The sequence below is a fragment of the Larus michahellis genome, chromosome 9 (assembly GCF_964199755.1).
Source record: "Larus michahellis chromosome 9, bLarMic1.1, whole genome shotgun sequence".
NCBI classification, from domain to species: Eukaryota; Metazoa; Chordata; class Aves; order Charadriiformes; family Laridae; genus Larus; species Larus michahellis.
This window is the reverse complement of record NC_133904.1, coordinates 12,900,300-12,927,287: the sequence shown is the minus strand read 5'-3', so window position 1 is coordinate 12,927,287 and position 26,988 is coordinate 12,900,300. Positions and strand designations below refer to the sequence as shown.

General features: G+C 38.5%; 1 protein-coding gene across 17 annotated transcripts in view; it reads left to right on the top strand.

Annotated features, from left to right (window-relative positions):
• Nucleotides 1-26,988, top strand: part of SEMA6D (semaphorin 6D) — a 686,608-nt gene that overhangs the window by 522,195 nt on the left and 137,425 nt on the right. Inside the window, exon 1 of one of the 17 annotated variants that reach the window (XM_074600726.1) lies at nt 12,106-12,172. The exons of the other annotated variants lie outside the window; for them this stretch is intronic. The gene's annotated coding sequence lies outside the window, so the exon portion shown is untranslated. Of the gene's footprint in view, nt 1-12,105; nt 12,173-26,988 lie in introns of those variants that run through there. 17 annotated transcript variants of the gene reach the window in all.

Here is a 26,988-nt window from a genome sequence, read left to right as displayed (position 1 = left end):
TTTTATGTAAGGTGTCAAACAATTTTTCAAATTGTTTGACACCTTTACAATTTATTAAAGACTTGCTAAGGAAAGACAATAATAATTTGTAATAGATGTAATACCTTCTTAGCAAATTTCTCTGCCATATATTTTAATTTTCTGTGATGTTTCACCCACACTACTTAGAGAGCAAAATCTAAAACTGCTGTTCTGATTTTAAATTTTCAGCTGAAGTTGAAAAGATAGAATTTTTCTTCAACACTAAAAGATGGCAATTATCATGAAATGAGGTTCAGATTGAATCTTGCTGATTATTACAGTGATCATACTGCATTTTAATGGAAGCATAAAAGTTAGCATATTAGAACACTTTTTTGGACGTTACTTACGTCTTAAAACACACTAAATAAGAAACAGAAAATGTGATTTTTTTAAGATGGCAGTTTTCATTATTAAGCTTTTTCTTGTTTGAGGCGGTAGAAGTCTTAAATATTTAGTTATTGTACACATTGGTCTGGATGTGTGTGTAGATATGTATCACACCAGAAGGGTTTGTGATATAATAATACAGCGCTGAAAAGGTATTTAGCTGGTTTTTCACTTATTCTCTCTCTATTAATTGTTTTCTATATTAATTATCATTATAATCTTACATGTTTTAACACTAAGGACTTGTCTGCCAGGGGAGGCTGTGTGGAATAGGTGAGAGAGCCCAGCCATTTCCCACCTAAATTCTCTTGTACCTCCTAAGCTGCTGCGTATGAAGGGTATTTAGTGTAGACAGCGATTGTTACATGGGATTTTCATGCAAATTGGTAATTTACTGTGCATGAAAAAAATTATTCATTCCACATCAACTCTTAGCTACTTAAAATAAGACAAGCTCTGGATTATTTTTAACTATTTATATTACAACAGCTCACAGAAGTCTAACTGGGATTGGTGTCCAAATGACCTAGATAACTGTGTAAAATCGTAGTAAACAGTGATCCTCACTGACAATCGCATAAAAGGTAAATGAGTTGTAAAGATAGATGGGATACAAAGATATCCAATGACCTGTTCAGAGGTGTAGTACAAGCATGTGAAATATCCAGTAACAGGATTTCAGGTTCTTCTAATGTAGTCCAGTGCTGTAGGCAGGCTCCTCTTTGCCCTCAATGCAGATAGCGTAGCATTGGCTTGTGTTGTGTACCCACAGCTGTTTGCAACAGCCTTCTGAAAAAATGAGCCTTGTGCAAGCATAATGTCTGCATCTCTCTGTCTCTCCTTCTGCCCTAGTAACTTCTGAACCAATGGGCCAATTTCAGTGAAATTAAGCAACAAGTGGAGAGTTTCAGGGTAAGTTAGTTCTCAGTTCTTCAGATGGGTAAAAGAGAAACTGGGTGACACTGAATGAAAAGCTGTGGAAGAATTCTTCCTCAGAAGACAGAGATCTCTTTTTCATAAGATCTGTGCCCTAACTTATGGGAGAGATCAGTCTGCAGTTGCACCTTACCAGGCAGATAAAAGTTGAAGACACAAATCTGCAGAAAAACAGGTTGCCTTAGCTGAAATGCTCAAAACCTTTCTTCATTTTTAAGCAAATTGAATGTATATATTATGGACTGTTTCACCCAGATCCTTATGCAGCAGCAGAAAGGAAGCCTGGACAAAGATTCAGGTATTTCAGGTGATGCAGGTCCAACTCTCCCTTACCTTGGGGTAGTGACCAAGGCGCAGGCTGTACCATTGTAATGTTGCAATGTTGTAAGGAGAAGTAGAAGTTTCATCTTTTGGAGACTATGACAACTCCATGAAGAGAAACATTTGGAAATATACTGCATGGAACAAAGAGGGAAAAGGCACATGGACTTATCTTTAAAACGACTCAAAAAGCCAGGTAATCCACCCAAAATTATTGGTCCTGAAGCTCCCATTAAAACTGATATACATAGCCTGCTAGAACAGAGCCACTGTTTCATGTTCCTACAGAGAGGAAGAATTCCAATGATGAGGATATATTAAACAAGCGATCAGTACTGTGGTGAAATGGTCCTGGGACATATTCTTACCAACATGCTGAAGTACACTGGTATGGAATGAACATTTTCCAGGAGAGGATCTGTCATGTAATTTAGAGAACTATAAATTGGAACTGCTCAGTAAAATAACCAAGGAGACTCAATGCCCAACTTGTGCTCCTGTACTCATTTTTTTCAGTTTCTATATTAATCTAGTTAAGTGAATATCCCAAAGAACTATTTTACACACTTATAAAAGTAATATTAATGGAGAAAATATGTGTTACTAATCAGGTAATAAAAACATGGACTCCAAAGTAGCTTCTTCAAGACAACCATCTAAATTATCATTAACAGCTCCACTGTCTCTGTTATAAGTATTTGTCAAGAAAGGCTTTAGCATCATATAACTGTGTTCAATTTATTTATTTTTATCCTCTGCTGTTATTTGTGATTAAATTCTAAAAAGAACAGACGTTACTGTTCAAGGGCTGAGTGCTAATCTTGTATTTAAAAGGGCTTTTTTCCTTCGCAATTGAGTAAGTTCAGCCAGACGCAGGATGCTGTAAAATTTCCAGAGCATCTACTGTGTGCCGTAGTTTTTATATAACTCCGCTTTTATGGGTTTTAAACCTAGAAATGACATGTTTTACATCACAGAAATTGCACAATTCAGGGATATACAGAATGCTAAAAAGAACTTGCTGCAAAATTGAATACATGTTGCAGTACTGATACCACAAGTTCGCTAAGTGTTGGGGAAAGATCTGTTTATGTATGAAGTGGATATCTCAGTCCCTTGTATTGTTCTTTCTAATCTCTTCATCTAAACTTTTTGTAGTCATACCAGTGCAATGTTTCCAGCCTGGCTGCAATAACCACCACATCATGATATATGCGTCTTTCACTGGTCATGTCAGGATCAGTTTATGCACATAGTTACTTTAGCCTTCTTTCCTCTCTTGTCTTCTGTAGAGGCACTATGGTATTATATCTGTGGCCATCCATAATTATGTAAGCTGCTGCTTCTAATTCAGTTGAAGTATCATTAACAGATATTTTAGAAATGCCTAAAAAGTAGTAAATAAGATGATTCGATCTTTCCTGCAGCCCCTTTACAGTTACTGTAACATGGACCTGAGTCGAAAATTTTGAGGGAATTTAGCTGCTGCCAAAAAAGGATTTTTGTGACCCGCCCCCATTTCTAACCAACTTAGATCTGCTAATTTTAGAAGTGTTCTGTGGTATTTGTGTCTGTCTTTTTCCTGAGGCTTTTGGCTCTGCAGGGAGTTACTCAATAACAACCATTTCTGAATACTGATTGCAATCTAAGCATTTTGGTTAACTTGGGGCATCTCTGAAAGAGTAGGAACAGCCTATTGGCATCATTTACAATGGGATAGGAGACAGCGGTAGAAGAGAAAGGATAGCCTGGTAGCTTAGAAGTGAAGACACTAATTTCTCAACATCTGGACTTCAGCATCTGATTCTGTGACCGTTTAAATGTTTTGTATGGAGACAAGTGCCTCTCAGAGGACATCTGGAGGAATAAAAACCTCCATTCCTCTGCATTATCCTAACATGAGGTCTCAGCTTGTTTCTAAGCCCTGTCCCGAGTCAGGAAAGAAAGGAGTTTAAGATGAGCTTTCTCCATCCAGCATGACTGCCCTGAGAGCTAGCCTAAAAAAACTAATGGAAGGAGCCCTGTCTGCACTTTGGTTTTATGAATAGCACCTAGGCTGTCACAGGAGGCTAGCAAGGCTAGCTTGAGAAGTCACGCTCTGCCTGGCCTGCAGTGCAAAGACATACCACCACTCCTAGAAGCGTGTTTTAATTTCTTTGTCTCTGGACTTTGCCATACTGGGACAATCCCAGCACAACTGCAACAGTCTGCAGGCTGTGTTAGTTGCTCTGAGCTGGGAACTGAGGGCTGTCAGGCCTGCTGACTGCTTGTGGGACATGTGAAGTCGATGGCATGTTAACAGCTCAGAGCTTTGCAGACCTTCTGCTGTGGCTGGTTAGCCCGGCTGCAGGGCAGCATTGTGTTTAGAAGAGGTGCATGAGTATTCATGTTCAAACTCAGCTGATGTCTTTTCTTGTTACAAATATTTATTCTTACTTATGTTGCAAATATTTATTACAGATATTCTTGTTTAATTCATAGACATAACCGTAAGCTGTGAGTGTAGAAATGTGCGCTGATAAGGCTGTCAGCTGAACATGTTTAGGTTGCAAGCAAACTTTTTTGTCTTGTGAGGAGGTCAGAGATGCAGTAATCCTGTTGTTTCAGAAGTGACGCCAGATCCCTAGATAGTGTCTGCCCACATGAAATGCGAGATGCATCTGAGCAGGATAACAACAAAGTGCAGCACAGATAAAGAATTGAGTGGTTTGAAAGGGATATCCAGTATCATTTTCTAAAAGACTAGATAACATTAGCTTCAAGCCAAACACAAAAGATAGCAATCTTTTTTTAAAAGAGGTGACCATATGTTTAACAGCTGATCAATTCGCTACAATACAAAGAATTAGTAGGAGAAAATTAGAAAAAATAGAGAAGCTTTGCCGGCTAATCCATGTTCTTTTTGTGTGCCCTTCTAATCCAGATCTCCATTTTATATTACTCTTTATTTCCAATTTGTTGCTTTTACTGTGCTGTTACCTTTATTTCAATATCATTAATTCATTTTGATTTTGAGCACAGTCGGTTGCAAACTGCTGTCTCTCTGTTACAAATTGATTTGTTCTTTTTAAAAAAAAGGGAGACAGACAAAAATGTCAAATTTGTTTCACAACAGAAATGTTGAACACAAGAGTTGGCTCCAATACAGTGTCCACCCAGTGGTTCTATGAATAAGTGTTTATAGATTATACTGAACTTTCTAGCCAACTCCTAGTGTCTCCTATAATTGCTACTATAGGAAACAAAAATGTTCGTCTGAAACACCAAACTCCTCATTTGAGCTGTGTAAAGCTATTATTCTACTTTATGTGTAGTTTGCTAAAGGACAATAAACTTATGTTTTTAAAGAATACAGAAATACAAGATTGATTCACTGCAGACTTACTTCCAACTCCAGTGATGGCTGACAATGACGCTCTGGTTTACTTGACTTCTTTTCAGGCAGTTTCTGTTTTTCTGTATTTTGGGGGAGGGTTGGAAGGGGTGGTCCATATATCAATCTTAGTGCTTTTGGGGTTTGAGGTAATATTTTTCTTTTTTTAAAAAAATGTTCTGGGCTTTTTCATTAAATTCTTGGTTTTACTCAAAAACCTTGTATCGTCCTCTCTGTTTCTCCATGCATTCTTTTCACTGTTTCTTTTGTTGGTTAAAAAGGTAGAGGAGGTTAGTTCAGAAGAAATGGAAAAATATAATCAGAGAAAAATCGTAACTATATTGACAGAAGTAAGCATTTGCAGCAGACAAAGTCACCAGGAAGAGCTATAGAAGGTCCATCTGATAGGTATTAGAAGAAAAAGCACATACTTGTGTCTAGCATACAGGATCATGCAAGTGATGATTTTTTTTTTTATATTTTTTTTGTCATTTGCATTAAGCAGCTGCACTTGAATTGGTCCATATTGCTTCAGCTGATTGATATTGGTAATTGCCCTTTGAATGTATTAATATGGGACATATGCTAAATCTTTCACTAGCTCAAAGTTATAATCTCTGTAAGGAAAACAGTTACTAAATGGTATGCAGACAAGAGTGATTACAAACTCTCAAAATATATACTGTAGAAGCTGGCATTGTTCTACAGTGCCACTCTGCTGCTGCTTTTTAAATAAGATGGGTCCTATCTAAACGCACAAAATGCTATACAGTAAGAAGAGGGAAAAAAAAATAAGGAAAAATTGTATACCACCTGCTGATGTGTGAATTGGATAGCAACGCAGGAAACGACATGTGTTAAATTACTCCGATGATAGAAGGAAGAAAAGTTAGAAAGTAAATGATTTATTTTAAAACACTGAATTAGAACATAGCATGTGTTCAATTTGAAATACAAAAGCTGAATTTAATATAATATTGGCCACTGACATTTAAAGATTGAACAAATGCAATGGTTCTAAAATTTAGACATGAAGTAATACTCGAAGCATACTGCTATAATGTATGCCAAGGATTAAAGGTTTTACTTTATTAAATTTGAATCATAAGTCTGAAAGCCTTTCAGCCTTAAAGTCCGTTTATGTAGGAGTATGTGTGCATGGATGAATGTACTTAAAAATATAAAATACAATCCAATTTTTCTAAAACTCCATGGACAATGCATTTGTGGTTTCATATGCCAAGTGTCAGATCTTTGTGCTATACTTTTTATACACAGGAAAGGCAGATTTTTAACTTTGCTGTTTGAATGTGCTAGTCAGCACAAAAACTGGAAGGAGAATTCCAGAAGCTAATATACTCATTCATGCAATGTGATTCCCTCTATTTATATGATCCTTTAATTGAGACATATTGCCGTGTATCCAAAATGTCAAACTCCTATTTTGTATTAGAAATATTAATCGCAAAACTTAGCAGCTTCTGATATCACGTCACTAAAGGAGGCAACCTTGGTCATAGAAAAACCTCTCTTAATGGTCTGTTTGCTTTGTGATGGTGAAATTTTAGGGGGCAGGGGTGGTGGGACGATACACCACCAAACCAGAAGTTTAAACAGAGACTTGCTTAGGAAGAATGCATTTAGTGGCCAGAAAGCCCTGAGTGTTCTTTCAAGAATAAGGGAAGCTTTGGCTTAAAGGGTATTCTGACTCGGATCGGAACTGAAGACTGGAACTGATAAGAAATTAATAAGAAACCTTGTAACAATGGGGAAAAAATATAGTCATCCATGTGAAGAAGTCATGAAACAGAAAATTGAAATGGAAAGGTAGAGCTATCAGGAGAAAAGATACAGTTGATATAGCTACAAAAATGGGTAAATTAGGAATAGATCACATTCCTAGCTGTAATTTTGACCTGTTAGTAGACAGGGGTGGCAAGACCACCAACAAAATGATAAAGTAATGACTGAAGTGTGCATTTACTATTTATTTTCTGTACTGGGAAGGATGCAGGATAATGTACTTCGATTACAGGAAGAAAGCAAATAGTTTGAAGTCATTTAGTAAGCAAGGGAAATATTCACCATCATTTCGGTCTAAACAATTTATACAGCATCTCTGGATCTGCTGTTTGAATGCTCTCTCCAGTTCAGAGGCCCACATTTTTAAGTGATGCTGATAAAGCAAGGAAGGTGCTGAAAAGAAAGATGAGGTGATGATAGTGTTTCCTCTCCATGAGAAAGACTCTTTATTCTGTGTAGTTATTTCATCCAGGAGGTAAAATCATTACAAGAATCATCAGTTGGAAACTGAAACATAATAAATTCAAATGAGAAATCAAACAGAAGGTGAACAGTGGCACTGATTAACCTTGAACAAACCCAAGAGAGTGCAGAGGTTTTCCAGCTCCTGATAGACTGAGGTCAGAACTAGGTGCCTTTTTGGAAGGTCACACACAAGATTTTAAGCTCAATACTGGAGCAACTAATGAATTGTAGTGACCTGTGGTATACGAGAGGTCTCATGACTGCGTCTAACTTAAAATGTTCAAATTTACTAACCATGGAGGGGTGAGAGAAGTTGAAACTCTGTATTGGTCCCTCTAACAGAGCGGGCCAAAGCCAAGGGCTGAGCTATCAAGCTGAAGGCCTGGTTATGTTTGCTCTGTTGAAGGGAAGCAGCAAGGGAGGCTGGCACAGGGGCTGGGGGGATGGCAGCCCAGGGGCAATGCCGTGCCAAGCTGGCGCTGCAAGGACAATAAGCAGCTGGCATTTTGAGGTGTGATCTTCAGAATCTTTCCTCTTAGTGGCTGTCCCTCGGGGTTGCTCCTGTTCTCCTCTGGCTGAAGCTCTCAGCATGCTGAGAGTGCTGCTCTTCTTATGCATAGTCAGAGTCGTGGAAAACTTTAAAACAAACATCTGCCAGCAACACATCATTTCCTGTGGTTGTCCTAGCCATGAATTTTTTACATTGCTCTGCCTTCCCTCTTGCAAATTGCTAATCTCTGATCATGCTTTTTTCTCTCCTCTTATTCACCAGGGTCCAGCTTAACTTTAATGTAGAGACCAGCTTGCACTGCTGATCACTGCGCCTTTTTTTTTTTCTTTCTTTTTTTTCTGAACTGTATGGAAATACTAGCTCAAGTTGTTACTCCTGCGCTGGCTAGTTATGCTCAGTATGTGACATTCCTCTACAGTTGTTCTGATTATGCCACGTCCTACTTCATTCCTCAGGCTGTGTGCAGAGCCAAATTTGCAGTAGTCTCTTTTTCCTATGCCTTGTTTCATTCAGACAAGCAGATCTGCCCATCTTTTTAGATGGTAAGTACTGACATATCTAGAGCACTAGTAATCGGGCTTTTCACTGCTGTCAGCAGCTAGTATCATCTAACAATGTTCTGCTGTGCACCCAGCAATAAGAAAATGAGGAAACCACAGAAATACAGCTGGGTTCCAAGTAACTTGTTTACTACTGTGTGTAAATACGCATGGCTTTTCTGTTTAGATATGCTGTCTCTCTTTTCAGTATTCTGGTAGTTTCTGCAGCAGATCACAGGAAGAGCACTTTGCTATCTGTAAATAAAGCTGATTTTTCAGTTCTAGCACAAGAAATGATCCAAAGTGAAGATTATTTCTGACAAATCAATATGTATATAAATACATTTTTGCAGAGTTATTTTAACCCAAAATTAAATTTTTGAGGCATTTGTACAAAAAAGTTTGGAAATAATTTCAGGAATCCTTGACTGGATTCCAGTTCTTCTGGCAAAGTGGTAAACAAGGTAATCTCCACCCCATTGAGCTCAGTAATTGGATGCTTAACCCTCAAAACAGAAGGAAAACATAGTCAAAGAGACTGTGAAATTCTATTTACACAGATACTGGGAGCAAGTCTGGGATGGGTAGGAGGGGGAATTATTTTATTTAGTTATTTTCCCTTCTTGGGAGCTTGTATCTGAGATGGAAAGATGGATTGACACCAAGGGAATGGTGTACTGAGGAATGCATAGCCCTCTGAAGTATTGCACTCTTAGCATGAGAAAGTGTAAAGGCAGCTTAATAAACAGAAGGAAATAGGAAACACATAAAGGAATAAACAATTGTGAAGCAGGTATAAAACAGTAATGATAACAGTGCTGTCCCGGGGAGATGGAAAAGCAAATTGTAATTTTGATACCAAAATTGGTGGTTTTGGTAGAGTTTTTGGGTATGGTGTTGGTTTGTTGGTTAGGGGTTTTTTGGGGGGGAGAGGGGAGGAGTACAGAAAATATGAGAAGTTTGTGAATCATTCAGAGGTTAATATTAGTCCACTAGTGGTACTGATGGCTTGAAAAACGTATTATGTATGGAGGCTTTTATTGAAAAGGTGATGAGGTTGTTGCTTCCTACAAAATGTCTGTGTTTCCTTTTGTCAGTGGCAGAACACATAGGGTCCTGCATCACAATACTCAGCTCAGGAGGGGGCCTGTGCATCGTAATTTTTTTTAGTACTGTAACGATCCAATCTGAGATAGCAGTTCATGTTTAGCAATTCTGATTTAATTTACAACGCAGCTAGAATATAATTATTTTCTGATTATACTTTAGATTTTGTGATAAAAGACAGATTGGTTTTGAAGTTTGTAGGAAGAAGAAAGACTCATAACTTTTTATAGTCAACATTTACTTCTAGAAAACTGATTTTTCTGCAAACTAGGTGATGAATTTTTCTGAGTTTTATTTAACCTAATGTCAGAACTTATTCCAAGCTGAACGTAGGTAAGGGTTGATGTATTTCTTTATTAAAAATTTCTAATCCTGATGCCCGTACAACAGAGTTCTCTTAATTTGTACTGATAAGTGAAAGATTTGCAAATTATCTAGTAAATATGATTAGAAAAAGCACAAATCTATGCATCATAAAGCTCAATGCATTCATCGATAGATACTGCATAGGATTTGGATATTTGTTATAAAGCTACTGTAGTAACAAGCACAGAAAATGAAGACTTATAAGGCATCAGTTCAGCACTGTGTTTCTACTTCAAGCAGTTGTTATATTCCTGTACCTCAAATAGTGTGTATGTTGTGTGTTTTTTCTCTTGAATTACCTGCCAGCAGTATCCCTGAGGGACATATTCAGCCTCATGGACTTTCTGCATCATACAGGAAATGTGGAAGACCAAGCATGCCTCCTGTGTGTTGGCAGTGCTCACCTCTCTCCTTGCCCAGGCCTTTTACTGCCTGTGTCAGGACTCCGAAAACTCCATTGCTCTACCATGCAACTTCTCTCTCTTAATCATCATTAATTTAATGTATTTAATATATTCAGTTCCTTTTTTTTCTTGGTAAATCTCACTAGATCTGTGATAGTGTTATCAAGGCCATAAGCCTTGTCCTTTTGGAACGGCTGTACCAATTCAAAGCAGATGCTGTATGTGTCTCTAGTCCTTGGGAAAAACATGGTGGCTGAATAGCAAATTTATCTGCTAGGCAGGAGGCATCAGAAAAAATACTAGAACTTCCCCACTGGTTTCTCAGGAGTCAAATGTACAAGCACAGGCTTATTATCTTATGAAAAGCCTGCATCTGCTCTGGCTGAGAAATCTTCATCAGCGGAGGTAAAGAATAGATGGATTTTCAGAGACAGACCCTTCTGAAGTATTCCTCTTCCGGGGCACGATTCTTCTCGTCATACTCTGATCCTTCTGCCATGTCTCTCTCCCAAATCATTCCTGGGTCTGGAGCACACTGCAGTGCTAGGAACTGATGATGCAGTTGCTGCTCTGAAGCAGGAACCGCTGCTGGCACAAATTATCAAGCTAGCATGGACTCTTACAGAGCTAATTCATCACTGCAATCATATTCCACATGTTAGCCTGCAGAAATGAGAAATATCAACACTGGCAGACATGTTCCCTGCTCAAAAACCTGATTTCATGCTGCTCTCTGGCTTAGTCTTGCATCTGATGCCAGGGTTGCAAGTCCTGGACAGGCAGATTCATCTACTGACCCCAGGAACTGATGGTGCTTCCCCAACTTCGTATGCCCTCTCTATCTGCTTACTCCATCACAGCTGTCTTGAGGACACCCACATGCACCAAGAGCAGCGAGTTCCCTGTTGCACTTAGCAGTGAACTGCTTCTGACAGCTATCACTGACACACAAAAAAAATGGAGAGATCGCTACGATGTAGCTTTGATTTTTTTTTTGCTTCTTTAAACTGGTTCAGTGTCTGTATTTACTGATAGAATCGCAGTACGCAGGATAAGAGGCAGTGGTGTAGCTCACTGGGGCCTTGTTCACCTCAGTACCTCGAATACAGCGATGTTCCCTGACCTGCAAGCTCTGAAGACGCCGTGAAGCCTCTAAAGCTGGCGCTGGGCTTGGTGAAGAGGTGCTCCTGTCACTCTGTGGACAGTTTTATACCTTTCTAATTACCAGTAGTAGAATACGTGTGTGGGTAGTTGCTCAAGAGTTAGGGCACAGTTATTTATAATAACTTGTAATTTCTGCAAGAGGTATTGACTGCGTGCACGTAGCTTGGGGTCTTTGGCACATAAAATTCTGCAGCTGAAAACAGAAGTAGGTTGACAGAGGCATTGGTCATGTATTTCACCCTTTGTGCTCTCAGGGGAAAAGAAAACAACCAAGAGAAACCTTGGGGTATAGCGAGCTAAACGTCTCCAAGTTCCAGCATGAGAGAGTTGTGCATATATATTTAAATAAATAGTCGCTTGTCATTTTAAAGCTCTTCTTTAAACAGGGAAAGAAGAGAACCGGTTCGGGGGTGCAGGGTGATTCTTTTATAGCAATAAATATCTGACGTACCTGAGACACAAGTTGCCTGTGTTTTAGGTCACTGAGGAAATTTTAATTGCACCACTGTATTGGGTGCAGGTGGCAAGGTGCTGGGGGCGGCTTCTGTGAGGAGAGGGAGGCTGCCTCGTGCTGGCCACAGCCGGTTCCAGCCGGTTCCAGCCGGTTCCCCAATGGCCCCACCACCTGCCACAGCTGAGCCCCTCAGAGAAGCTGGTGGCAGCTCTGTGGAAACGTATTTAAGAGCGGCCAAAACCCCATGCAGACAGTGAGTGTGAGGGGAAAAAAGTGTGAGGAACAGCCCTGCTAGCACCTGGGTGAGAGAAAAAGCAGGTGAGGGGAAGGTATTTTAGTCTTTATTTCTTAGCATCCAACTTTATTTTAATTAGCAATAAATTAAAGTAATTTTCCTCAAGTTGAGTCTGTTCTGCCTGTGATAGTAATTGGTAAGTGATCTCCCTATCTTTATCTCAAACCATAAGCTTTTCCATCTGATTTTCCTCCCTGTCCTGTTGAGGTGGGGGATGAGAGAGTGGCTGTGTGAGTGACTGGCAGCCGGACAAGGTCAACCCACCACAACCATTTTGAGATAGGGCTCTAAAACGTTCTGACTTTGCATCAAAATACGTCTGTGATTTCTGCTGACGGTACAAAGAGTGTTTGGGTTTTACGACTTCATTCAAAACAATGCAAGAGGAAAAGGAGTATAACTGGAAAATCCTTATGCTGCTGAACTGTTTTGGGGTGAGGGATCACGAAGGGCGCTACCACCTGGCTAGAGTAGCTGCAGTTTGCATAGAGGAATGGGGTCTGTCATATTGCTTGTGGTCCTTGGGGGAAATCGCTGTGTTTGGATCTAGGTCCTCTTTGTAAGAGATCAAACCACAGAGTGTCTGGGAATAGCACTGTCAGACAAGCATTTATCAACAGAGCTAGCTTTTGTCTGGCGTACTTGAAATGGAGTCAGGGACTCCCAGAGATAAAAGCAAAAGCTGTTGCATCTGAGGAGACCCATTTATGTGCAGTAACAATATGTCTTCTCTGTGAATTAGTACTGAGGGAGGCTTACAAGACACATGAGTGGTTTCCTCCAGCACTCTCCCCTTCTTGGTCCAACTGAGTTCACTGGTCACTCTTCAGCACAAAACCCAGTTGCAGAAGCTGAGAGGCAGCTTTAGTCACAAGGATGAAATTCACCCTTGTGCAACACCCAAGTGGAATTTGAGGCCTCTCTTGACAGAGCTGAACTTAACCCAGGAGGATATGATTCACAGATAATGACAAACTTAGATTTATTTTTTTTCAGGCCATACAGTTGTTATAGGGAAGCAAGGTACTTTGAAACTGAGGGATGAAAACAGCAAGTTATGGGCTATTTCATAAAAAAGTGGTTAATAGTGTTGCTATGTACATGAGACACAACTTCTGATGACTCAATAATGTAATCCTGTATTTAATTAATAAATATTTTGAAGAGTATTATAATGTTGTTTGTCACTTACAGGCTTCCAGTAGCTCCCTAGGGATAGGACAGCTAGTTAGATGAGCAGATCTTCCTCAATTAGGCCCCAATTTCACATCAGTATTAGAGCTTCTGTGTTGCAGGTATTACATATGCAATTCAATCCACGTAAGGGAGGAATGCCTAGTCTGCATGTGCTTCCTGTTGATTTGCATGGAAAAAATGTAAGGATTAAAAGAACACTTGTAGAAATACTTAACTTTACCATTCATGCAAGCATCTCAAATTTCTTAATTTACGTATTCTTGATAGATAAACTTGATTAAAATTTTCAATGTAGGACTTTGAAACATATAAACAAGCTGATTTATTGAGTACATATTTACATATTTTAGTGAAATTAATGTCAGTGGGCAAAAAATATTATCACATACATTTGAATATGTTACTCTTAAAGTAACGTTCATTTTCAAAAAAGAAGTGGGATAGTAAGAGACACGGTGTTAGAAGTTAGTAGGTGCTTAAATACCTTTTATTTCAGTAACGCTAGCCTTTCCTTTTCCCCTATTTAAAAGATGGAATTAGATTACTAATGTCCCTCAAAGGAAACTTAAACTAATCAGGAAATATCTGAAAGAGCTCCTCTCCTCACAGAAGGAGGGGTGTCCCATCTGACATGTATTATTTGCAATAGCAAAAAAGCTTCTAGGACTACTTAACGAGAAAGGATAATGGAATCATATATATTAATGGTCAAAGCCTGAGTAAGAGCTGATGCCCCCTAAGCCAAGTTCTGAATATGTCCTTTGGGAAACATTTCCTGCACAGATGTTTTTTTTTAAATGTATGAGGAAAATGCACCGGGCAATACCACTTCCAACATTAAGAGGCTCACATGCACTTCTTGGGTAGTGAAGGCCATATCCTGAGAACCATAGCATCCACACCTGACAGCTTGTACCAGTTTCATTAAAGGCAGAAGGTTTCATTACAGCTAGATAACGAGATCGGATCTCTGTATATCATAAATCACTGCATTCCACTTGGTTACAGCAACATGAGTTTTAATAGGTTTCTTTAACTGAAACAAATTGCTAAACCATACCCAATCCAATTTGCTGGTGAATGCACTGCACCTTACAGTTTCTAGTGGTTAACTTAAGCAAAAGGGAGCTGCATTCTTAACTTTAACTTGCCTTGTTTCAGCTTCTAGCAAGTAGTTCTTGTTATCCTTTTCTTCATGGTATCAAAGAACCGCTTTGTAAGAAGTGTTCTCTCAGTTATGGTCACTTCTCAATCTTCTTTTGAATAAACTTAACAGAGCTCTTGGAATGCTGGAGGCCTAAGACCTTCCCTCCAGTCCTCAAAACATTTCTCTGGTTCTCTTTTGCACTTCTTGATGAGTTAGTTTCTTAACAATGGATTTCTTCTCTTTAAGAGGAAAAATATCTAATTCTTTAAATACACATTTTTTGAAAGCAGTCACCTCCCACAATATAGACTTACCAGGACTTATTATCATTTATGTTGACTAAACAAAAATAATTTTCACCAGGGAATAGGATATCTAAACCAAGAATACTTATTCTCATAATGGATGTTTTAGGATGTTTGTTCAGTTCTGTTCTTTAAAAACATTTTTAGACAGCAAAACAACATTAAGATTGCAAAATTAAGCGCTCAAAAGGTAATAGATGCTGAAACAACGGTTTCCTTATCCTAATGTTCCTCTCCTCACCTCATGCACAGTTAAACACTGCTGTTTCTTCTGGCACTAGCTCTCAGCACTACCCTAGCTGCAGATCTGGCACCTAGTTTTACCGAGGCCCCTTACAGAGTGCCTCAAGGAAGGCCTTTCAAGACATGCTCAGTGTGTGTATCTTCAAATTATTTAGTTTCCAGAAACTAATATATCTCAAATGATCTTATACAAATGAGATCTTTCAAAGGTTTCTCATGTAGACAAACTTGCATGTTCTTAGGAACAACAAAAGGTACATCCTTAAACACAACTTAAGTCATATGTTCCCCACACTGGAGCTCTTAATTCAATAATTGTTTGAAAATATACTTACATTGTGACATATTGAAGTAAAGTATTTTCAAAAAAAATCGGCTCTGGGCATGAGCCCAGCATAGAAAATCTCTTCTGCTTTCATGAATACAGGTAATAATGAGTCAAAGACCTAGATCACTTGGCCCTCCCAAACTAAGAATTGGCTGCATATTTGCAGACATAGAACCATAGGCAACAAGAGAATTTTAACACCTATGAAGTTTAGCATTTTCTAAGTTAATTGACAGCTAAATGAGGTCTTTCAGACTTGTGCTTTGGGTGTAGACACTGAAGTCCTTTACAGATTTTGTTGTAAGTGTCCTGAAAAAATCTCAGAAATTCACAGTGCCAGCCTTGTAATGAAATTCTAGCTGATAAAGTATGGATGATTCAAGGTTTTTACAAAGCACTTGGCTTCCCACAGCTCCTTAGTCATTTATTAGAATTTCATAGGACAGAAAAAGAATATTCTTCACAAGGGAAAAAGTTGATGGAGTCCCAGATGAAATACATAATTAGAACACCCATAACATATACAGTCTGCTGCTTTTTCACTGTTTGTCTACTTCCAAATTGCAATTGGTTAGTAAAATTATTTTCATTTTTTAAACGTGTTTTCTACATTGTGGGGGGTGTTGATTTGTTCTTTGTCCTTTCTTTCAGATAGGTTTTAGTACACTTTAACTGTGGCAGTAGGAAGAGTTATCACAGAACACTTTAAGGAAAGATATCAATCAATCAGTCCTGATACCCAAACGACTAAAGTCGCAGAACAGTGACCAGGTTTGTAGTGCATGATCAAAAATCATGCAAAAATTCCAAGTTTTAGACAGGGATGTGTGTTTATTAATTCTATCAATAACTTTTCCAGTCATTTCCATTACAGATGGGAGTTTCAAATAAAGAATTCCAAAATTATTGAGACATAATATCTGAAAATTGATCAGTGAAATTAGGTGTTTTATTAGAGGTTTCAGAAAGTATACTTTTTATTTACTTGTTTAAAACACATACAACCAATCAAAAGGCTTTATTTCTCCCCTTAGTGAATATAACAAATGAGCTTCCTCTTACACAGGAAGTCAAGGAGAAGCAATTCTTGGCATCAGAAATCAGGAAACAATGGAAATGTGTGGTATGCTTCCATTCTACGAAGCCCTCCCCGTATACGGGTATTAGACTGCTCCTGTGCAGAAAGTCCTATGATGATAACTATAGTTGTCCAAAACCATGCTGCTCCCCTCCCTTTGTAATTTGCAGTAGCTGCCAAGATTTTCTTTTGCAGTTTGTCCTTCAGCTCTTCAATGATGGGCTTAGTGAAATATGGCAAACCTCTTTTTTTTTTTTCAAGTTTTGTTTCCCAGGCCAGCATGTGACACTTCATTTTCACTGCCTTGCAAATGTCACATACATCTGTTTCTTTGTGTAGCAAATCTCAAGATTTACATAAGTAAATAGCTTTCAGCATTCTTGAAGCCACAACAATGTACAAACTATACAAAGTGTTGGAAACTGGCGAACTAAAAATTTTGACTGCCCTGTTATGAATAAAGATTTAAAGGACTGAAAATAATGATTTCAGTGTAACATCTTCATACTGAGGTAACTAGGATGATAGGTGGACCTGGTATATTTATGTTTTGGTCCCTTATTTTTAGCATGACCTTCTCCTGAAGAAGTTTGAATCAGAAATAATAGAATGAAAGCAGAGATGTAGTTTGCATACTGAATTTACCTAGCAGGTAGTTTAAAGGTTTTCAGGAGAAAACTTGAATATGTACAAAGGTAAGACAAGGTGAAGGCTTTTGCTTAGAGCAAAAAATGTCAGCAGAGTTCTAGAAAATCTGTATATATTTTCCCCTCCATTTTTTTTCTTCAGTTATACCATCTTCTGTACAATTGCCACTAAATTGTTTTATTTTAATAAGAAAGGTAGCTTGGGGTTCTAGCTTGAGTTTCCCAGACTGATCGCAAATACATACAGAAAAAGTCTAGTAAAAATTATTTTCAAGGTTCTCAGTTCTGGTCAGGTCCTGGGAGTTTATCCTGATGATTACCCTGTGATTGCCTAGTGTCATTTGAGAGGTCTGACCGATCTGCCACAACTGGGCTACAGCAGTACAGCTTATGTGGTAGCCTTGGACTTGGCGTAAGCATTATGAGCCAGGATATGAGTATGCGTATACAGGAAATTTGGCTGGTGTTGCTGAGATTTTCTGCTTCTCTGGTTGGGGCAGAAAGAGGAGGATCAACCAAACTACAACGCCTTCATACATCTGCAAAAACAGTGGTGAGCCAAAGTATCTTGTGAGGAGGAAACTGTTGTGAGATATCCCAGACTCCTCCAATCATTTATTTTCACAAAGGAGTTACTCAAGACACTTGATTCTTATTCAAAACCTGTTGTGATTGTATTTGGCAATGTCTATGTATCTTCAGATTTGCACCCGGAGAAAAAGAACCTTAAAACCGTACATGTAAAGATACAATATAGCTACTGGTAAAGCTTTCTGACTGGGGGAAATATCCGCTGCTGCCCGATCATGGCATCTGTCTGTTTTCCTCCTGTCTTTACAACATCTCTCTGTTGCTTTTTTTTGCCTTTTCTTTAGGAGGTTAATTTAAGAGATGATGCCTTTAATGGTGCCCAGAAGGCACCTGTCACATATGGGACACTACTAGGTGTAACGCATAATGATGATAATCAGCTTTGGAACTTGAAATGATGTGATAGTAAACGTGAAGCCTGTAGATTCCCAGTTCCTCTAAAACCTGTCAGTTATTTTTATTCTTTAAGTAGAAGAGCTGAACTGTAAAAAGAGCTTCGTGTGAAAGCTGCAGAATGGAAACGAATGCTTGGAAATGAATAGGTGTCTAATATCCAAATTATTTCAAGGATATGAAAAAAATCTGAAAAAAACTGTTACAAGTCCATTTTAGCAAGACTCTCATTTAGACTCGTGGTACTTGATCAGTGCCATATATACTAACATACATGCAAATGAGATCCATATAATGTTTTTGCTTTCAGTTACCTTTTAATTATACATAGGCCTTTACTTCAGCACTTTGTAAAAATAGAGATCTTTGAAAAAACTGGAGAGGTGTCAGAAGAAATAAATATATTGCTCTGCATGTTCAGCCTTTAACCTAATGTGCAAACCATTGGATTAAAAGCAGTAGGTATCACAGGTCAACTGCACTCACTAATCACTGCCTCAACAAAAGAGATTGACTTTGTTGCTAGCTGGCTGCAGTAAGAATAGTAAATCACTTCATAGACTTTGTATTTATTCAGTTCACAGCTTGATCACTACTGTTCCTCTGAAAAACAGTAATGCTCTTCGCTTTGTCCAGGAAATAGAAATTGCTCATGGAATCTCCTTACTATTTGTTTTAAGTGAATGAGCAATACAGCTTATGCCCACTGGTTCCTGAAATGAAGCACTGTCATAGCATGGTGGTTGCAATGAATATTTATATTGAAAATTGGGGGGGGATTTTTGGTTGGTTCTTTTTTTTTTTTTTTAGACAGCCTCTGACAGATGATTGTGCTGCTTTATGCATTACAGTTTCTGTACTTTGTTATCTGTGAAGACTGCCATAATATAACTTTGCAGGTAGAACTGCAGGCAGGCATCTTGTGAAAGATGAGCCTCCTGGGATACTGATTGCATTACCATGCTAAACAAAATTGCTGTAACAAAAATGTTTAGCCAAATCTCCGTAGAAGAGGGTAACGTTCATTCAAATGCATTTTCAAAGGGAATCTTCTGAAATGGAGGAAGTACCTAAATATGCCTTTGAAATAACTAAGTATGCAGATGGAAGATGAAAAATAAGTGTTTGTTGACATAACATTTTGTTTGCAGGCTGTAGATTTTTAATTTTACTAAGAATGAAAGTGATGCCCTAACTACTTGACGCCAATATGTCTGTGTGTCAAAAAGAAAAGTCTTTCTGTCTAGAGCCAGGTTTGGAAAGATAGATTTGGAGGAAAAAAGGGCCTACAGCAAAGAACTGCCAAGCTAGGGCTGTGGGACAGACAGTTTCTGTAGGAGGGACGTAGAGATGCAGGCATATTCTTGTTGGAGCAAATGCCCTTCTCCTTTGACTTCATTGGTTCAGGCTCATGTCCTACAAAAGGAAAAGACTGCATCAAATGTGAGCTACACAGTTAGGTCTGTAACACCAAGTTTTGTAGCTGCTAGTACCTCCTCTTGTAGCCAATCGCTAGATAGAAATAAGTTTAAATGCTTTGTTTTGATTGTGGGTGTTTCTTCTCTAGCTCTTAACCTAATAACTTCTGACTTATAATTTGAATGTGATTATTATCATCTAGTTATGTGATCTGACTGTCTTGTAAAGAGGAAGAAATGGCTTTAATTCAGAAGTATTGCAGCTCACAAAATGGGTTTTGGAAGGTGCTGAATCCTTGCCTGCATAAATATTTCAGATCCTTTTAACAAAGCAACATACTGCTATTAAACAATTTAATGAAATTAAAAGGTTTATGATAGTCCTTTGCAAATCAGTGTCAAGAAGAATGAAAGTACAACAAACACACTGTTAATTTAAGCCAGAGTTTCCAAAACTGTCACACATACAGTTGCATTTAAACGAGTATGTTCTAGACATGCAATTAAATTGGTTGTGGTGCAGCTAATGAAATACAAGCATTGGTTTTCACATACATCCTCCTGAGCATTCAAACTTTAATATATTATTGTGCTTAAGGCAGGGTCTTGAAATACCGGGGCGGGGAGAATTGCTATTGCCTGTTATTCTCAAACGTAGGAAAGCATAATATTGCTATAAAATGCTAAGGAGATTTTGATACAGAGGTGATAAAAGAAAAGCTGCTCAGTTAGCTATTATTTTAAATGATAAATTATAGCTTATCACTCTTCCAAAATAAGTAATAGCCATTTATAAAAGTGTCACGTATCATTATTATTGAGTTTTTCATGCTTTTTTGAAATCGGCATGCTCTTTGTGGTTAACTCTCTAAACTCTTTTTTGAGCATATAGAGGCCCACCCCTTCAAAGTTAGGGTCACTGATTTTGATGTCACAAAACACCTTTTCAGGAGTTTTCCTTTGTAAAGAGGTTTCTCTGCCTTGATATTTTAGTGTACTTGCAGGATCCTGACTGATTGGCCTATGAGTCACATTAAATTTGTGTATTTATAGAATCATAGAATCGTTATGGTTGCAAGAGACCTTTAAGATCATCAAGTCCAACCATTAACCTAGCACTGACAAGTTACTACTAAACCACGTTCCCCAGCACTACATCTACCTGTCTTAGGTAGAATTAGAAATTTTTCCTAATATCCAATCTAAACCTCCCCTGGTGCAACTTTAGGCCGCTTCCTCTTATCCTATTGCCTGTTACTTGGGAGAAAAGACCAACCCCCACCTGGCTACAACCTCCTTTCAGGTAGTTGTAGAGAGCGAGAAGGTCTCCCCTCAGCCTCCTTTTCTCCAGACTAAATACCCCCAGTTCCCTCAGCTGCTCCTCATAAGACTTGTGCTCCAGACCCCTCACCAGGTCAGATGTAATCCCTTTAATGGAAAAGTTCAATATTTGTACTCATGACTCTGAAGAGTGTGGACTGTGGAAAAGAAGCTTAGCATGTCTTTATAATTTGTCTGTGTTTGTTATTTTTCCACATCATATCTGGTGGGTGCTGGTTTTAGGGGTAGAAATCCTCATTTTTATGACTGAAAACGTTGCCTTTCTCTGGACGTGCCCCAGCACCTCAATGTCTTTCTTGTAGTGACGGGCCCAAAACCGATTTGGTAGTTAGAAGGTCTCAAGTTTGCATTCTTTTGCAATAGGTCTAGGTAGAGGTGACAGCTAAACAAGCGGCATTATTTTGGAAAGGGTAATTCTCGGAGAACTGGGGGCAGTTATGTTGTAGAAGAGGCTACTGATACTTGAATGGAAAAGAATACAGTTTCAAATAGGTTCAGCTGTGTCTGGCCTGGGGTATTATCTGCTTCATGCTGACAGAGACAGCACAGCAGGGAACTTGGGAATTTTACAACATGCATCTGTAGTAGATGAACCAAATGCTGGAATCATTTTATGTGGCAATGAATAAACATCTATATATTTATATATCTCTTTAGAGATATATAGAGAGAGATAGATATGCTTATATTTAAATGGTTTTCAAGAATAATGTGGGACACAAGTCCATAGGATGTTTACAGGTGTGTTATAACAAATATTTAGACTGTCGTTCCTACAGTTTCTCAGGGATCACGAATAACTCCAACCTAATAAAAGCATGCCAGAGGAAAGGAAAGCATCCTTGGAAGACAGAGGCAGACCTGCGCATTCCTCTGTTCTGTGATCCTAGGCTACTGTAGAACGGTGTAGGGGTGCTGAGGCAGAGAAGAGTTGCAATGTGAAATCCTGTACCTCACTGATGTTGTGACTTTACATGGGAGTCCAGATGCTCCTGTTTAAAGTCTGCCTCTGAAAACCACTCCTTTTTCCCCTAGGGGGTGGTAACCATAGCCAATAAAAAGCTTTGTCTAAAGGGAAACAGGGAACTTACTACTCTCTGGGTGGGAAGAAAAAGTAATCTATAAAATGTTTCCGTGGTAGTGGTTTTCTATCTCTCTTCCAGGCCTTCAGAATATTCCAGTTTAGCAATACCTATTATCTGCTGCTACTTCTTCATTTCTTCAACTAATATGCATTGAAAATGTTCACTTATCCACCTGGGCTCAATGGAGCTTTATATACCATATGTATTCCTGTTAAAGGATGAACTTATTTTTATATTGCTTCAGGTTTTCAATTAACCTTGCTTCCACGTATTTCACAGCTTTAAGAGCAGTTTAGTGTTAAACAGCACTCACATCTCCTCACACCTCCTCTCCACCCCCCATAAAACTTTAAAATGCAGTTTTTCTATGCTGTGTGAAACCTTGTGATATCAGAGTTACATAACTGATTCGATATTGGATTTACATTATTTCTAGGAAACACCAGCAGTGGTAATTTTCCAGTGTTTTACTCTGGAAGTTAGCAGGTGTTGCTACACTGAGCTGCGTTCCTTCTTAGTAAAGCATGGACATCGTTTTTTATTCAAGTTGGATAGGTAGATGCAGATTTTTAATGTATGTGTATACATCTAAAGAAATAAAAACTATTATTATTTTGGAAAATTCTGTTAAATTCAATGTGTTTACATGGAAATAGGTGAAGAGCGGATTCATGAAGGAGAGCAAAAATGGCAAGAAATCCCATTCTGAAATGTTGTATCTGGTGCTACTGGATTTCTTCTGTTGTGTCACACACATATTTTACACAGACTAATCCAATGGATGTGTAAATCAGCGAGTATTTTATGGTAATACATTCAGACAAGTTGACTACAATAAGATGTAAAATGAAGCATTGGATTCATAGCGAATTTTAGGGCATTATCAGTTCAACATTTGTTACTTTTCCTCTTCTCTAAATTTTTGAAAGTGCTTGTCAATGTTTGGTCAAGATTAATGTTTCTCTTGCTAAGGCCTTTCTCTTTGTTGTGCTTGATACCATCTGTGACATACTTCTTAGCAAGCTGAAGTCATGAGTGCCATCACAGACCCTTTTGCGATTTGCAATATAAATTTCATCTTTAGGGAATCATCAATTCTGTCCCCTCAGCTAATTTTTCCCCTCTGAATGCACATTTGGATGTCACTTGAGAATATCTTTCTTAAAGCGTTTTAACTCAGAATTTTGACTTTTTTTCTTATTCTCACTCCTTTAGATTCAACTCCTGACTTTGCCAAACCAGTGTAAAATTTCATCCAAATCATTAATAAGAAAATACCTTCATCCAAAAAAATCCATTCTCAGTGTCTTACAATGGTTTACTTTCACAAAGCTTTCTGGACCATAAGTGATCACATTATGCCCCAGCTCTTCCTTGCTTCCTAGGAATGTAAATTTGCTTTATATAAATCATAAAATTAGCCTTCTCAGACATTGTATCAGCCATTTGTCTGCCAGTGCTTTCAGGGGCTTGCTACTGCCTCTGCTCAAAACTATATGTTCTGAAATCCTTCTGTATTACCAGAAATGGGATAGAATTGCTAGGATGCATCTTTCTAACCTTAGAATGGACTTGACTGTGAAGAAAATGGAAATTTGAACCCAAGTTATCAAATGTTCACGTCTTCACACTGAAGCATGTCCCATATTTCATAAATGTGAAATATTTCATATGTTTTTCCTCAAATTACAAATCATAAGACTTTCCTGAGATAAAAAGCATAGTGGGACAAATATGCCTGTATCTTTAACTAGTTCAGGTGTCGTGTCTGAATGTAAGCCAGGTACTCAGAGAGTTTTTATGGGTCTGCAATCATTTTTGAAGTGCTGCAGCTCCATAGTAAATTAAACTCATCCACATGTCAAGTTGTGGTGTCTGTCACAGACAGACATGAGAGTTTTAAATAAAGACCCATTTATGACTTGGTCTAGCAAGGGTGGAAAATATCCAGCGACTTCTTTATTGTCTCTCCTCCTTTGTCTCCTTGCACAAAAGCAAGTGATGTTCCTGAACTGATCGAGTTCAGCATCTGCCTTCTCTCTGAATCTCTCAAAGCTGTCAAGACCACCTTTCCTGTAGGTACTTTCTCTGTTTGTTGCTTTGTGCAACAAGGCATTTCTAGCAGAAATCCTGTGACCAAGCTGACTTCCTCCATAGCACAATCATTCTTTTTTCCCCTCTCAATTCTGTCAGATGCCTAGCTACTATAATTGAAATCTTCATTCACAGTCCTAATCTCCTCTTCACCACCTTTGACTCATTCCTCAAAGCCTCTTCTCCCACCACAATTTCTTTCTCTGAGAAGGATCTTGACAATTTCTTCCCAGTGAAAACTGATCTTCATCTTCCTTCCATCTCCTCCTTTCACTCCCTGCTCTGTTCCTGCAACAGTTCTCTAGCCTGTCACAGCTTATAAAGTTTTCCAACTGCTACCCTTCTCTGCTCATCCACTTTATGCAGCGACCCCATCTTATCCCTTTTTTCCTCCAATCTGTCACTCTCTTCTTCCTCTTTTCTCTCACAATTCAAGCTTGCCTTAGTCTTTCACTTCTTGAAAATGTCCCAGTGTTTACCCCACCTTCTAATAAGCTCTCAACCCTGAAGGCAGGGAGCACACTACAGTCACTGCCATCTAATTCCCACTGTTTGTTGTCAACAGGAACTGCTCAAACCAGTCTGTAATAACTTTCTCCAGTCCAATCAGAGAATCTATACTCCATCTTTGGCCACCTGAACCTATCAGGTGTTTTAATATATATTTAACTTTGATAATCTTACTGTAATCCTTTCCTCTTTTGGCTTCCATGACGCTATCCTTTCCTTCGTGTGCTCTTTGGTGAATCTGCCTTATTAAGTCTCCAGTTGCAGGAGTGTACAGGAAAGTCAGGTTTCTTCTTCCTTCCTAGTTTATCCATGAGGCATCTCACGTGAAAGCAGAAATTCAGCTACCATGGTGATGAGGATGATTAGGAACTATGTGGACCTCTGTACTTCAAGCCTGCCTCTTCCTACCCAAGTTAAAATCTAAGTCTGTTTCTGTGTAAGTATTGAAGTGGCATCTCAAACCAACATCGCTAAAACACCGGTCCTTATTCTTTCTGCAGATACTCTTTTTTCATGATGTCTATTAACAACCTATCACCTCGTCTGTCACCCAAGTTCGCTACCTGAGCATTGTCTTCAACTGAGATTTCTCTTTGCCAGCTCAAATCCAGCTGGATTGTAAAGTCTGACGTGTGGTCTTTCCTGACCATCCATATTGACTCTTAGCTTTCTTGCACTGTAAACTTGTTTTCTCAAATCTTAAGAAACATAATCTTACCCAATTCAAATAATGCTATTAGAAAACTCATTTTTCTGGTTTCTTTTTTTGGGCCATATTGCTTTCTGACCATAACACTCAGGTGATATGTGACTATCCCTTTTCTCTTTTAGGCAGCTTATTTGTTTTTCTCTACTCTGTGTCATCTCTTAAGCAGTATGAAAGCAGCAGCTTCAACCTCAGAGTCACGATGTCCATTTCCTCCTCAACTCTTGTTTTCAAGCCAGCACCTTTGTGCTTTCTCCCGTCAAAACTCTTTAGATGCTTCTGCAAAACTGGTTCTTCAAATCTCTCCTCAAAATGTGCCTTTGCTAGGCTGCCTACAAAAAATACTGCTTATTGTAATGACTACTATCTTCTTTATATCTCTTACTTCATACTGACCTATTGCCTTTTGTCCTCAATCCACTGTATAAAGTCTTAGAAGTCTTTTCCACTGTGCATTTAGGTAGGGCTAATACTGTGAAGGCCTGGTCTGTGAGTAGAACTCAGAAGTAGTACGGTAGAGTAAACAGAACTGAAGGGAACAGTAAAGGCCAGGAGGAGTTGAAGTCATGGCTATATCCCTGTAGAATGGGCCTGGCACACTGTCCTTAACAGTTAATATTTTTGGCAAAAACACAGATATGGAAACTATGTCCATGGCCAGATGTGCACACACAGAGCTGCCAAAACAGAGTAGTATACGCTGCAAGCTATGCTGTTTTCCCCAATAACATATGCAGAGATGCTAGTCCTTACCTTGGAAAAAGTGAAACACTGAATAAACTCTGGGATCTGCAGCTATGGTTCTGCGGTGATTTAAAGTATTGCGAACTGATGCTTAAGCAGCTAAGTCATTCCCTCCAGCACCCTTCTGTTGTAATCTCTCTCCAAAGATATTAAAAATACAGAAACCTTGGCCAGGTTGTAGTTGATCTAATTTATAAAACATTTTCTGGGTATTAAAAGCTAGGCCAATGCACTAGTAGTTTTTAAATTGTGTTAAATATACTGTAAAATCCTAGAAAGAACCTTTCATTCAAGATTATTGTATGAAGATTTGAAGATTAAAGTGTCTAGATTAAAGATTAATGTGAAGTGCACTGGGAAATTGTTTGAAGTATAAGGAGCCTATATAGTATATTAATGGTGCACTTTTCAAAACTGCCTGAGGGAATTAGACACCCAGTTCTCTTACATGTCTTTGAAAATCTCACTCTAAGGAATTTGTTGTTACATAGTGAAAATGGTAATATTTTCACTGGGAGCTTGAGTAAAAGTGGAAAGGAGATGTGGGGACCCTCTGTATTCATCTAAGGCTTGATGTTAGCTCCTTACAGCTTTTTCCTGCTTTGTTTGCTCTGTTATTGTATAGAGACAACTTGGATTTGAATGCTGCAAGTTCATAAAACTGGTCTGACCCAAGAACGCTGCTCCACCTGCCTATGTATTTCTTGTAATCAATTCCATTTCTTCTTTGCTTTCACTTCAAGATAGTTTTCATATTCTCCTAAACAGGAGTAATTTGAATAATTTTTAAAATAACCATGTAAACCTTAATGAAACAAATGTATGCACATACATATTTGTATTTACAGTATAATAGGCGGTAATTAAATGTAAATAGCAAAAATAATTATATGTTATACATGTATTTCATAAAATAATCCTTTTGCTGGAGTTTTTCTCAGTCATGGGGTTTTTTGGTACAGAAATTTCAATACTTTAATGAAAGAAACGTTCCACATATGGTAGAAATTAC